Consider the following 15,133-nt stretch of genomic DNA (forward strand, 5'->3'; position numbering starts at 1 on the left):
TTGGTGGATGAGGTTTCAATTATCGCTGTATAATGTTTACGAGGTGTGTTTCATATTTGGGTACATACCACTTTATTATATTGGTGTAAAGTTGGGAAACCATTTTAAGAATATACCAACTAATATATTTGTTTAGTTTATTTAACTTCATAATTGTTTAATTTATTTTGAATCCAATATTTGATTAACATTAGATTAGTAAAAGTATTATGAGTAGAAATCTTCATTGAAGAAGCCTAATAGAGTATGTCAGGTAAATGAGGTGGCCGATGTAATGGGGGCTTTTTACCGCATACTAGCGATAATCTCGTTGTATTCGGTTATCACGAGTAAAATGTCAATTCTATGTGTTAGTAGATTATATTCGTATCAATCCGTTTATTAATTGTATTAGAAAATATCAATTTAAACATGACATACTTATTAAACGTGTTAAAAATATCAATCCAAATACGACTCATTAATTAATCGTGTTAATCGTGTCAACCTGTATAACATGTTTAAATAAATATATAAAATGAATAACTAATATAATAATAATTTATTTAACACGGTCAAGACAATTTTAATATATTTATTGGTCAATTTATCTTTTTCTCTAAGAAAAATAAATGAATTTTACCTATAAATATTAAAATTCACATTATTTGTATTTAATATGTCATATAAACTTTTATGTTATATCACATGTTTTATATTGCAGAAGAAACATATAATTAATCGTGTCAATTCGTGTTAAGAGGTCAACCCTAACTTAATTCATATATTAATTGTGTCAACCCGATTATGACCCAAACTCAATAATAGTAAACCCAAACCCACTAACTTCGTGCGGGTTTTGAATCATGTCGTCGTGTTACTATCCGGATTGTCAACCCTAAACATGAGTTGAGTATAAGGGTACATAAGTAATAGAACCATACTTTTTGGATTTTTTTAAAATAATATTCATACCAAATGGTGATATAAGTCAACATGACTAATGGTCGGTAATTTTTAGCTCATATTGCAACATTGTATTTTTGCTTTTTTTTGGTCGCTTAAAAAATTTATAAATTTTTCTTTCCGATTCGAATTGAGACAATGTTTCTTCATATGCGTTCATAGAGCTGCAAATTCGGGCTGGCCGGGCCCGGGCAAGGCAGCTCAAAAGGGTAGTTAGGGCCAGCCTGTAGTTTTAATCGAGACAGGTCGGGCCGGCCCAAAATAACTTTATATAGGCCCAGCCCGGCCCTAAGGGGCCCTAAGGCCCGATGGACCTAGGGCCGGGCCGGCCCGAATTGGCTCGGCCCAGCCCAACCCGACCATGATTTATAAAAATTTTAAAAAAGATAACGAAATTTTATAATAAATAGTGAATATTGTAAAATTTTAATAGAATAAGACTTTATTGGGACACTCTCGGGTCACCCCCGGGACACCCCGGGGACCCAACCGGGAGACCACCGGGACGCCCCCGGGACACCCCCTGGGCACCCCCGGGACATCCCCGGGAGACCCCCGGGACTCCCCCGGGTCACCCCAGGGTCGTCCCCGGGGCACCCTTGGGACACCCCCGGGGCACCCCCGGGACACCCCCGGGACACCCCCGGGGCACCCCCGGGTCCCGGGGGTCCCAGGGGGGGTGGGTCCCGGGGGTCTCGGGGGTCTCCCGGGTGTCTCGGGGGTGCCGGGTGTCTCGGGGTCCCGTGGGTGTGCCGGGGTCCCGGGGGTGTCCCGTGGGCCCCGGGGGTCTTGGGAGTCCCGGGTGTCCCGGGGGTCCCGTGGGTGTCCCGGGGGTGTCCCGGGGGTCCCGGGAGTGTCCCGGGGGCCTCGGGGGTCCCGGGGGTGTCCTGAGGGTCCCGAGAGTAGGTTTTCTAGGATTTTTAAGGTTTTTAGGGTTTCTAAGGTTTCTAGGGGGTTTCTAGGGTTTCTAGGATTTTTAGAGTTTCTAAGGTTTAAAGCTTGAGTTTTTATAGAAGTAGAAGAGGGATGGGAAAAATTCAACCAAATATGTGTTATTAGGTTAAAAATAAAAACTACTAGTTACGTATACTGCCCCTCACTACGTGTTACTATCCAATACGTAACCGGTTTACAACTGACACAAAAAAAGCATCGCTTGAATATCCCTGGGACAAACAGACCATAAAGATTAATTTCAATTGTTGATATTAATGAATGAATAGGAACTTCAACAGTTTATTGATGGATTGCAGAAGCAACCATATATTATAAGCGTTGCTATGCGGTTCCAGATGACTCCAACTCCATAGCAACGCGTGACTTTCTTATATTTTGAAATAATAATGTTAGGAAACTACCTCAAAATTTAACTTTGTTTATCAATTAATGTAATATATGAGGTCATTTTTATATTAGTGAGTGTTTAAAATATTATCACGTTAATTAATAATAAGATTTTATCTATTAATAAAAAAATGATAATTCACACACTACATTAGTTATAACACAAAAGTTGAAATTTAAATTGATGTGCTTAGCTTATTCGTTTTGAAAATAAAACTGCCCTACAAGTGGGACGCATTCCCTTGGCAACAACTTTTACTTTTGCACTTGCTCCATCATCCGGAGTTAAAAAAGGGTGTATATTATTTTCTTGAAGTCGTTTCCTCTTTTAGAAAGAAAAAAAAGCGAGACGTCGTTCTTTTGTTTTAAAATATGGTGTCGTTTCATACTAATATTATTTAGAGAAAAAAAGACAAATATCTTTTAAATTGTATGAGTTTAGATTTTCATTGCTCACTCTTAATTAATATCTTTTACTCCTCATTTTTAATTAATATATTTCTTCATCAAATAACTATATTAATTAAAAAAGTATTTAATCAAAAGTAAGGAGTTAAAATTTAGATGCATGCAATCTGAAGTAAGTTGAACCATTTTCTTTATTATTCTAACGTGTAGTTTGTCGTCTACAGTTACACGACATGTCGTGTAAAGTTAGAAAGTATGTATACTACCCTTTATTGTATAACGATACGTCGTTTGCATATGAAAGCTTTTTGTGGTCATTTCACAAAGTATTAAAACGTGTACGATCAAATAGATAACTAACTGATAATTTTGTATTAAATTTTATGCTCACCTCTGGACACGTGCCAAGAAGAATTGCAACAAGGGGAGGTCAAAGTGGCTGAAGAAAGACAAGTGGAGGATGACATGGTAGAGAGTGGCGTGACAAAAGGTAGAGCTAAAAGAAGCATTAGAACGAGATTTGATGATTGAAGAGTGGCTGCTACGAGGGGATTGCTAGTGTGATGATTTGAGGCGTTGCAACAAATTCAGTTAGAGGTTGCATTGGTTCTGTTAGAAATTCTAACTACCAGTAGTTAGTTGGGAAGGAGAGTATAAATAATGAGGGTGTACAACTCTGATGCAAATAATGAGAATTACAGAATTTCAGCCATTTGTTTTCTCATCTCATCTTCTTGATTCTCTATTTCCTCTTATCATCTTCTTCTTTCTTTTCCTTTCTCGAATCTTTCGAATACAGTCCCCTTATCAATTGGTGCTTTCATTCGGCTGCCATGGCAACCGGAACTCGAAGCAGATCTATTGAAGAATGCATGGACAAGCGGGAACAATTGATAGGCCAAGTGCAGGGCGAAATGGCATGCCTTCATGCTGAATTCGGGCACGTTTCTGTGAATTTGAATGATATTTCGTACAAAGTATCGACGATGTTCACGGAATGGGAGCAACGGAGGCAGAATCCATCATCGCCGATGAACAATTCTTCCAGTTCGCAAGGGGGACATGAAGCGGTATTGGCGAACTTGAAGCCATTGAAGATTGATGTACCTCGCTTCGATGGAGGAGACCCACAAGGTTGGGTATTCAAGATCCAACAATATTTCGACTACCATCAGGTTGTAGAAGATCAACGATTGAAGGTGGCACCTTTCTACTTTGATGGAAAAGCATTAGATGCTTCGCAGTAATCAGATTACGTCTTGGAATGGATTTCTCCCTTCGATTCAAGTCAGATTCGGGCCATCAGAGTTTGAAGATTATCAAGGGCAGTTGTCGAAGCTCGTTTAAAAGGGATCAGTACTGGAATACCAAGAAGCCTTTGAATCTCTGTCGAACCGGGTAAATGGACTATCTGAATCGTTTTTGTTGAGCCACTTTATTTCAGGGCTTAAACCAGCAATCCATCATGAAGTTGTTTCTTTTCAACCAATTACCCTCACCAAAGCTATGGCTTTAGCCAAGATACAGGAGCTGAAATTGCAAACCAAACCTCAAACACCCAAGCTGTATTCCCCTTTTCCACCTCTGTTACCAACACCACAAACCAAACTACCAACTTTCCAACCTTTTAAACCAGCATACACCAAACCAATAATCAATTCTACCAATACCCAAACAACACACCAAAACAAACCACAAATCGAAAATTGTCCCAGAGCCAAATTCAGGCCCGAAGAGAAAAAGGATTATGTTTTTACTGTGATGAAAAATACACAGTAGGACATAATTGTAGGGCATCTGTTCATGTTTTAATAATACCAGATTATGAAGAAGTGGAGGAAAAGGCATCACAACAAGAGGAAGCAGTTGAAGAGGAAACTTTAGCTGATGCATTTTGTGTGGATACTCCTTAAATCAGCCTGCACGCAATGTCTGATTTGATCACGCCACAAACTCTACGGTTCAAAGGCTTAATTGGCAAATCTGAGGTACAAATCTTAGTTGATGGAGGTTCCACTCATAATTTTTTTACAATCTCTTATTGTGTCTATGCTCAACTTACCAGTTTCAAGAGAGAAGAAATTACATGTAATGGTTGGGAATGGGGAGACCCTGGCCTGTGAAGGAATGTGCGCTGTCGTCCCAGTTCAAATCCAAAAACACATTTTTTTGGTCGATTTCTATGTTATCCCACTTTAGGGAGCTGAGTTAGTTTTGGGGGTGCAATGGTTGCAACTCTTGGGGCCTATTGTAATGGATTATCAACATTTGGCGATGCAATTTGAATGGAATAATGAAACCATTCAATTGCAAGGAGAGATGCAATTTTAGCAACAACTTATAACAATGCATTAACTCCGAAAGTTGCAGGCTAAGGATGCAGTAGCCTCATTGTTTCAAATTACTCTAGTTTAGGAAGAGCAGGGCCCAGGTGGAGATGCCGTGATGGCTGAAATTGACGAGTTGATTCATGAATTTTCAAGTGTATTCGATGAGCCCAAATCCTTGCCACCTCATAGGGAATTAGATCATGAGATTCATTTGGTTCCCAACACAGTGCCGGTAAATGTTAGACCATATAGATATCCCCAATTCCAAAAAGGGGAGATTGAAAAATTAGTGTCTGAGATGTTGCAAGCATGGATTATTCGAACTAGCACCAGTCCATTTTCTTCGCCGGTTCTATTGGTGAAGAAGAAGGACGACTCGTGGCGCTTTTGCGTAGATTATAGAGCACTCAACAATCTCACGGTCAATGATAGATTTCCAATACCGACAGCGGATGAGTTAATGGACGAACTTTGGGGTGAAAAGGTATTCTCTAAACTTGATCTCAGAGCTGGTTATCATCAAATCCGGGTTAAACCGGCTGATGTGCATAAAACGGCTTTTAGAACCGACCAAGGACATTATGAATTCATTGTCATGCCGTTCGGGCTAACAAATGCACCGTCAACATTTCAGGCAACTATGAATGTTCTTACACAGCCCTATTTGAGGAAATTTGTTGCGGTGTTTTTTGATGATATTTTGATATATAACCCTACATTACATGATCATCTGATGCATCTGAGAATGGTGTTGCAAACATTGAGCGATAATCAGTTTTTTGTGAAAAAGAGCAAATGTGTTTTGGTCAAGACTCGGTTGAGTATTTGGGGCATATAGTGTCTGTTTGTGGAGTTAGCATGGATAGGCAGAAAATTCAAGCTATGTTGGACTGGCCAATTCCTAAGAACATTAAGGAATTAAGAGAGTTCCTGGGATTGACGGGTTATTATCGCAGAATTGTTCGTTCTTATGCATCAATTGCCTCTCCACTCACGGATCTACTTAAAAAAGATTCATTTCAATGGAGTGACGCTGCACAACATTCTTTTGACGCTCTTAAAGTGGCTATGACATCTGCACCTGTTTTAGCGCTACCCAATTTTAAGGAGGAATTCATTTTAGAAACGGATGCCTCAGATTTGGGCATCGGAGTTGTATTGATGCAAAGGGAACATCTTATTTCTTACTTTAGTAAGAAACTTTCCTTGCGTATGCAGAAGGCATCTGCTTATATTAGGGAATTATATGCAATAACAGAAGCAGTGCGGAAATGAAGGCAATATCTATTGGGAAGAAAGTTCGTCATTAGAACAGACCAAAAGAATCTTCGGGGATTGCTAGATCAAGTAGTACAAACACCAGAACAACAACATTACTTGGCTAAGTTACTCGGCTACCACTATACAATCGTGTATAAGCCAGGTAAAGAAAATAGATCCGCAGATGCACTATCGAGACAACCAGACGATGTCGTTGCACAGTTCTTGGCTTTGTCACAAGTCAGCTTTCAAATATTGGATCAACTAAAGCATGAAAATTCCACCACTGAATTTTTAAGCAAATTTATGCTTCTTTGGATAGAGGTACATCTACAGCCAGTGAGTATGAGGTTCGAGAAGGATTATTACTTTGCAAAGGGAAGTTGCTGCTTGCTCCTACTTCATCTCTCATTCAACAAGTCTTGCAGGAGTTTCACTCTTCGCCACAAGGAGGCCATGGTGGTATTCAGAAGACTACTGCTCGGATTTGTGCAGTTTTTTATTGGCAAAGCATGAAAAAAGATATTCAAAGATTTGTGAAGGAGTGTTTGATATGCCAACAGATAAAATATCAAAACAAAGCACCAGCAGGTCTCTTACAGCCCATTCCATTACCAGAAAGAATTTGGGAAGATCTTACAATGGATTTCATCACCGGTTTACCCATTTCAAATGGCTATGCAACTATCGTAGTGGTTGTGGATAGGCTTTCAAAACAAGTTCATTTTGGTGCTTTACCGAGGAGTTATTCAGCACCTAAAGTAGCAGAACTGTTTGTACAAATGGTCTGCAAATTACATGGTATGCCGAGGACAATAATTTCTGATCCGGATGCAGTTTTCATGAGTAAATTTTGGTCTGAACTTTTCCAGTTAAGTGGCACGGTTTTGAGAAGAACCACAGCATACCATCCTCAATGGGCAATCTGAAGTAGTCAATCGTGTTTTGGAGCAATACTTGCGATACTTTGTGGGAGAACAGCCACGCAAATGGTCTAAATTCTTACCATGGGCTGAGTACTGTTATAACGCGTCCTTCCATTCAGCCACAGGCATGACGCCTTTCAAAGTTGTCTTTGGCCGAGACCCACCTTCGATGTTGGATTCCATTCCAACAACGGCGCAATCAGAGCTAGTGGATTCCATCCTACCGGCAAGATATTCTCCAACTGTTAACTCTGAATTTTAAAAAAAAAAACACAAGCTACTATGAAGAAATCAGCTGACAATCGCAGACGGGATGTGCAGTTTAAAGTTGGGGACCCAGTCTTAGTTTAGGTTCAGCCATACTGGCAGAACTCTGTGGAGAATAGGACATCAAACAAGCTGGCCAAGAGATACTTTGGTCCATTTCCAGGGGTGAAGAAAGTTGGGGAAGTTGCATATCAATTGAAGTTGCCACCTACTGCAAGAATACACGATCTTGCTGAAACCATTCCATGGTAATACATCCTTGCAACCGCTACCGTTACCTATGGAGATTGTAGCTTGCCATCCTGTTACGGAGCCCTTGGAGGTGCTGCAACAAAGGACTCTTCACACGGCTGATCAAATGATAGAACATGTGTTAATCCATTGGACGGGACTACCAGCTAATGAGGCAACTTGGGAAAATGTTTCTGATTTTAAATTGGCTTATCCGAGTTTCAACCTTGAGGACAAGGTTGATTTTAATGGGGGAGGTATTGATATGCCTTTGGACGTGGACAGAGCAGAAGAACATGCAAGGGAGGACACGTGCCGAGAAGAATTGCAACAAGAGGAGGTCAAAGTTGCTGAAGAAAGACAAGTGGAGGATGACGTGGAAGAGAGTGGCGTGGCAAAAGGTAGAGCTAAAAGAAGCATTCCCAGGAAAATGATTGAAGAGTGGCTGCTAAGAGGGGATTGTTAGTGTGGTGATTTGAGGCGTTGCAACTAATTCAGTTAGAGGTTGCATTGGTTCTGTTAGAAATTGTAACTACCAGTAGTTAGTTGGCATTTTCGCTGTATGAAGGAGAGTATTGATAATGAGGGTGTACAACTCTGATGCAAATCCCGTTTTTGTTTTTCACGTTTTTTTAAGAAAAAAATAAAAACATTTTTAAAACGGTATTTGACGTAATAAAGATAAAAAATAAAAATGAAAACGATTTTTTAGTGTAGTGTAAAATGAGAAAAAAATGAAAAATAATTTTTAATCGTTTTTTATTTTTTTTGTTTTTGTTTTCTCATCTCTCGAGCAGAGAGAGGAAAAGAGAGACATTAATGGATTTTTTTACACTGAAAATAATCTCTTAATAAAACTATTAAACATATTTTCAAAAATTATTTCTGTCTGAGATTGAAAATGTTTTTATTTTTATTTTTATATAAAAAAATAAAATTATTTTAAAATGAGTTTTAAACGCGTTTAATTAGAAATTGTAACTACCAGTAGTTAGTTGGGATTTCCACTGTATGAAGGAGAGTATTAATAATGAGGGTGTACAACTCTGATGCAAATAATGAAGAATTACAGATTTTCGGCCATTTGTTTTCTCATCTTATCTTCTTGATTCTCTATTTCCTCTCATATCATTCTTCTTTCTTTTCCTTTCTTGAATCTTTGGAATACAATCCCCTTATCACTAACCGTCTAATTCCATGGTTAAAAACAACAGTTTTTATTGATAAAGCAAAAATACGTATTCTACCAATAGACAAAAATACATGTTTTATTATGAAGGCTCTCGAATTAATTATGTGAAAATTACTTTAATCTTTTGTTAAAAGGAGAATTACTTTAATATTGTGTTATATAAAACTAGATTAATAGAAAAAATTAATTAATTAACATTCTTTCACCCAGCGACCAGTGTGAGGACGTTTGGTTGGAGGATTCAAATCATGTGATTCGAATCATTTTCGATTTACGTGAATTTTGTGTGTGAGAAAATACTGTAATGAACTACGAATCAGGAACGAATCTCTCTACTAAACATCCTATTACTCTTAGGGGAAAAAAATAATAAAAAAGAACTTCTGCAGTATTCTAGGTCCAAATCAGGCACTCTACATCATTAACCTTGTGTATTAAAACCCAGTCCAAATGGTACTCATTGCAGGCCATGACCACACATGAAGGAATGTCACTTGCCACAAAAGGCCAGTGGGGAAAAATATTGATTGAACTTTATAAAAGAAAAAAAAAATATTCCCCAACTACTTACATAAAGGGTTGTGTTTGTTAACCAAAGTATGAAAAAGGATTTGGCTGCTTATATGCTAAAGCAAAAAATAATAATAATAATAAAGCAAAAAAAAAAAAAGTCATAATCTGAAGGGATTAGTATCAAGTTGGTTCTTTATTATGATGTTTAGTACAAAGTAATGTCTCATCTCAAATGATTCATTTGCTTTGACAAACCAAAAAACAAACAAACAAAATAAAGGAAAAAACTGATTAGCTTTTGAATAAGTGTGGAAGCATAATGAGGTTCTTTTGTCACTCTAAGCCGTTTTGGTAATATTTGATGTTTTGTGTTTACACATACTTTACACGAGCTAGACAAAAAAAGAAGAATCAAATAGGAAAAAGTTTTCTGTTTGTTATATGTTTTGCTTCACATCAAATTAAAAAACAAAAACATCGGTTAAAAAAAAAAAACTAACACGAAAAAGTTTCTAAATATCACATTTTCATTAGACGGATGTATCACATAATCAAAATGACGTAAATTTAAGAATAAGAAAAACATTTTTGCAATTAAATACTGTTCTTCTATAGTTATAAGCTATCAATAGGGGCTCTTATTGAAATTTATTCCAATTACTCATGTTTCTTTTAGCAAGTTGGAAACTCAAAGTCAGTAGTGGCATATATATATATATATATATATATATATGCTGCAAAACATGTTAGGAATTGAAATGTTTTCAAATACTGGAAATAACACAATATAGAATGATATTCTTACAAATGGTATAACATAAACTATACTATTTCCTCTTGTCGATTGGTGAAGAAAGCACAAAGGGAGTTGATGAGATTGAGACTAATTAAAGAATGGTTTAAGATTTTCAACCCAAAATGACAGCAAGCTATGTTACAAAACTAATCCACAGCGTAGTTGTCAGCTTGATATTGCACAAAGTCATAACTTATGTCCAATTCATATGTTGTCTTATCTGAAAGACTTCATTTAATTGCGCACCGATAAAGTAGGTTTTTGAGAGACTTTTCCAGTGTTCTATTTTTTAAGAACATTGATGTTATATGTTTTTTTGCCGTTAAATCTATATCAAAATCTATTTATTTTACATATTTTTTTTAATTTGGTGTATTTTAACTAGATTTAATAGTTAAAAAAACATAAAATAAGGGAACACTAGAAAAACTCTCCCAATTATAATCGTGATATGAATAATTGGCATTGGACTTACCAGTATAATTTTTTTTTTATTCTTTTTGTTTGAATGGACTTGGTTTATTTTCACTTAATGTATGTTATGCAAGTGTAACAAATTAGTAGAGAAGCCAAATATAAATGAGGGGGGATACGTACTCATATTTTTGAAATTTGTTTATTATTCTTAATATTTTTGTAAAATTTCAATTGTATTCCTATTTTATAAAAAATATATATAATTATATAGAACTATGTCCTCATTTACTGAATAATTATTTAATAAATTTTTTCAAGTGCATAAATTATTTGTAACTTTTTTCACAGTGCCCTTGAAAAAATTTTATGGTTTCGTCACTAGATAGGATAAGAAGATATGATATGAGCTGCCAATACGGAATATTAATACCAAAATAGTCAATTATTTTACCCATCTCCATGATTCTCTATCCTTCTGTACCTTTAAAAAAAATTCATTAGTGAAAGTTGTGGGGTCAATAATAGGAAACATTTTTTATAACAATAATAGGAAACATTAATTGCTCCTAAATGGTGTGTAGGCTGCAGAAAATTAACACCACAATAGTCAATTCTGGCATTTTCTGTAAGAGAATTCTGTCACACACCCTTTCTTTAACCAAGTGTTTGGGTAATAGTTTAATGTAAAAAAAAAAAAAAAGGGTATAAATTCCGTGGTTCTTAAGAAAGAGACAAAAAAATGATGTTTATAATCTCATAAAAGGGGAAAAGATTTTGTAGAAACCATGAATGAGGACAAATAGAATCTCTATTATAAAACAAAGGAGACCAAATCTTACATGCTTCATGCTTTCTAGGGAGTTTGACTGCTTCCTTTTCATTTCCTTTTAGGCAATATACTACTATATTATATAGTTGTTCTTGTTCTGCAATTTTTTTTTATTTCAAATTAAATATAACAGTTGGCATGTGCAAGCTCAGAGATGGTTGCTGGTACTAGAACTGCAACATCTAACCAAAAAGCTTATTAATTAGACTTGTTCAAAATTCCATACACATCACAATCTCTGTGCATGCGTAAGCTGCATACGCTACATATCTGAAAAAATTTAAAAAGACTATTAATGCTCTTTTTACCGCTCTCTTATCACTTTTTATATTTACTCTTTAAATAATAATATATGATCATATAACAAATAACAAAAAAAAGTAACAAAACGAGTGATATTAACATTTCTTATATTGATATTTACTTGAAGGGTATTTTTTAATAGCTTGAGAAGAATGGTATTCTAAATTATTATCGGCAATGATGTAGTCACTAAAACTAGGATTATACAATAATCAAATAGATGTGACATTTTACGGATTTGAGTTTTCAATTCGAGTTGAGATGTAACATTTTTTGAGAATTTTTCACTGTAGCAGAAAAAGTTAGATGTGACATTTTTTGATAACTTTTTACTGTAAAAACTTAAAATTGAAAACTTAAATCGATGAAATAAACGATGCCTTAATCTGTCATAGACTCATAATTCTCGTGTTGTATTAGGAGTTTGTAGAGCTGTCGTTTTTTCTTTTAAGAGTGGATGAAACTTACATTTTCTTTTTCCCCTCTGAAATTTCACAACGATAAGTGAGCGCAACTATAGATTGTAGTTATACCTTTGTACTTCTTCATTTGATTACAGTGAAATGTTACAATAGACGTAATTAAGCTATATATATATTAAGTTGTGGAGTCTAGTTATTACCTCGACACAAAGACAACATGCAGATTGGTCACCTTGGAGGGTGGGATTGCCAAGCAAAATTTCATCAAGGGTCCTTAGAGATTTCATATTTGTAAAATTGAATATTGCCGCAGTTTTTTTTCTCTATATTTAGAATAAATCACTGAAATACAAATTTTGCGTGTAATTTGTTTATTTTTTATTATTTTTTAATAATAATTATTCAAGTTATTACATCTTAGTTGAGTAGTCGATAAACTATAATGCATAAATAGTAGTTGAGAAGACTCGATAGAGAACTAATACGACTAGGCATCGAGGAGTGAGAGATCTAGATAAGAGCCAAGGAGATCAACATTATCCCGAGAAGTTAGGAAGAGTTTAATGATCTACATTCAAACTCAAATAAGGATCGTGAGAAGATAAGATCCGTGAACCGTCAAAGATATGGATTATCTCCTTAAATTACAGTTTAGAATTCAAATTATGTAAAGCAGAGTCTATAAATAAAGGCTAAATCTCCTCATTTATTTTTTATGCATAATTAGTGAAAATTAGTGCACCGAAAGAGAATACAAACATTACTCCAGCTGAATCTCTATAAATTTTGTGCCCTTAAAATTCTTTTGCTTTGAATATCGTTTTTGCATTTATTATTCATCGTTTTGCCAGCGAATATTTCCTGGAGTGAGTTAATTGTGAGTCGACGAAAACACAAGTCTTGCATAATCATCCCTAAAAAAAATAAAAAAAAATAAAAAAAAAAAAGTCATGTATAATTATGCGACAATCTTGGCATGCTATATAGCATGTCCACGGGGGACTTCAATAGTTCAATGGTCATAAAAACTACTCCTCAATCTAATAAGAGAGATGCCTGTTGATTGTTGATTCGGAAATATACTAGCTGTATAAGATAATTAACGGTATTTTTATATATAAAAAAAAAATTGTTAATCATAAGCACTAATTGCACTTTGTCAAATGTTGTTAATTAGTCAGCCCTATGATATTGATCAGAAGCTTCTTTAATTTTCCCTATTCGATCCTTATAGTGTAAAATATGTCAATTTTCATAGTCAACGCTACTTTATTTTAATTTCATTCATGCCCTTCATTTGAGAAAATGTCAAACAAAGCGAGTAGAACTCGACTACTCGTAGTGTCATTTTCAAAGCATTCGAACACACCTTACCCATTATTAATCAGAGTCTGATATTGATGACCAAAGAGGCAAATATATGATAATAATATAAATCTCATTTGGGAATCTTTATAAATTATCTTTGATAGGTGCATATTGTGGGGGGATAAAATGATTGATTTTAAAATTATTAAGGATAACTAACTTCCAATTTAACGATAAGAAGTCAATTTGTGTTACAATTAAAATCAATACTTTATTTTATTGTTCTATAAATCAGTAAAGGGTTAATAAAGTCTTTACCACCATGCATGCTCTACAATAGTATTTTCTTGAAATGATGTAGAAGTAAATCGAATTTTCTTCTAAAACTTACGCATTTTTTTAGAAACAGATATGAGAAAAGAGTTCAGATTGGTCGTCTTTATTTTTCTGACTTATCTTTTTAATCTCCACTATTCATTTGCAATATTATCTAAATTTAACAATTAGACTATATGTTAAATAACTAAATGCAAAAATGCTCCAACAAATCAGGAGGTATCAAAATTTAATAGAAGAATAACTAACAAAGCAGGACACTAGATATTGACTCATGATAGGGGAAAAGAAAGAGGTATCCATCAAGCCAATAGTCATTTGATAGAGAAAAAAGAAAAAAAAAAAAACTTATTTTTAAGCGCATGTTTGGTTTAACAATTTAAATTGTAGTGAATTAAATTGTGATTCAAACTGATATTTAAATATATAAATAAATTATAATTTAAATTAAAAATGTAATCAAAACTATATTTAAATAAAACTTGAAAACTGTCATTAAAATTTTATAATAAGTTTTATAATTATGAATACATTAAAGTTTTATAAGTTTTATAACAATTAGACTATATGTCATTTAAATATAAATTTATTCATTTTTTTATTATGAATATATTAAAAAATCATTCTAATCAAAATTAACATAAAAAAATTATAACATTTTTAAATTTAAAATAAAAAAAATAAAATCAAAATTATTTTCACTCTAAAAACTTAGATTACATACAAAAATGAAAATGAAACAGAAAAAGGAAAGAAAATCATTTCGCTCAAATATGGCTGACAGAGGGATAGAGTTAACCAAACGAGTTGGCGAGTTGTAAGTTCTGACTGGTCAATGACTCCATTTGACAATTTCGATCGAAACAATAAAAACAAAAGAAAAGTTAAATCGAATTAAAAAAAAAAAAAAAGAGAGCGAGAATTCTAGTTTTGGCCTTTAATCTATGTTTCTTTTATCTTATTTTGGCCCCAAGCTTTGGAATGTTACAAATTACATCCCTAAATGATACTCTTTGTCTCATGTTTGACCCTTTATGCAATCAATCATATGAATATATATATATATATTATTTTACTTCTAATTTTTTAATTTTAAATTTATTCATGCCTAATTTGTTTAAAGTACCCTTAATTAACCAAGCGTACAAGTGCGACACAGTGGATTTCATCGAGTTTTTAACAATTTTTGTGACAAGAACAAAACGTGGAACAAACAAATGAGCATAATTCAGGGGAGCAATTTGTAATATTTAGAGGTTTGGGGACCAAAGTAGGACAAAGAACATAGTTCAGGAGCCAAAATGAA

Source organism: Morus notabilis, unplaced genomic scaffold, assembly GCF_000414095.1.
Source record: "Morus notabilis unplaced genomic scaffold, ASM41409v2 Scaffold778, whole genome shotgun sequence".
Classification (NCBI taxonomy): domain Eukaryota; kingdom Viridiplantae; phylum Streptophyta; class Magnoliopsida; order Rosales; family Moraceae; genus Morus; species Morus notabilis.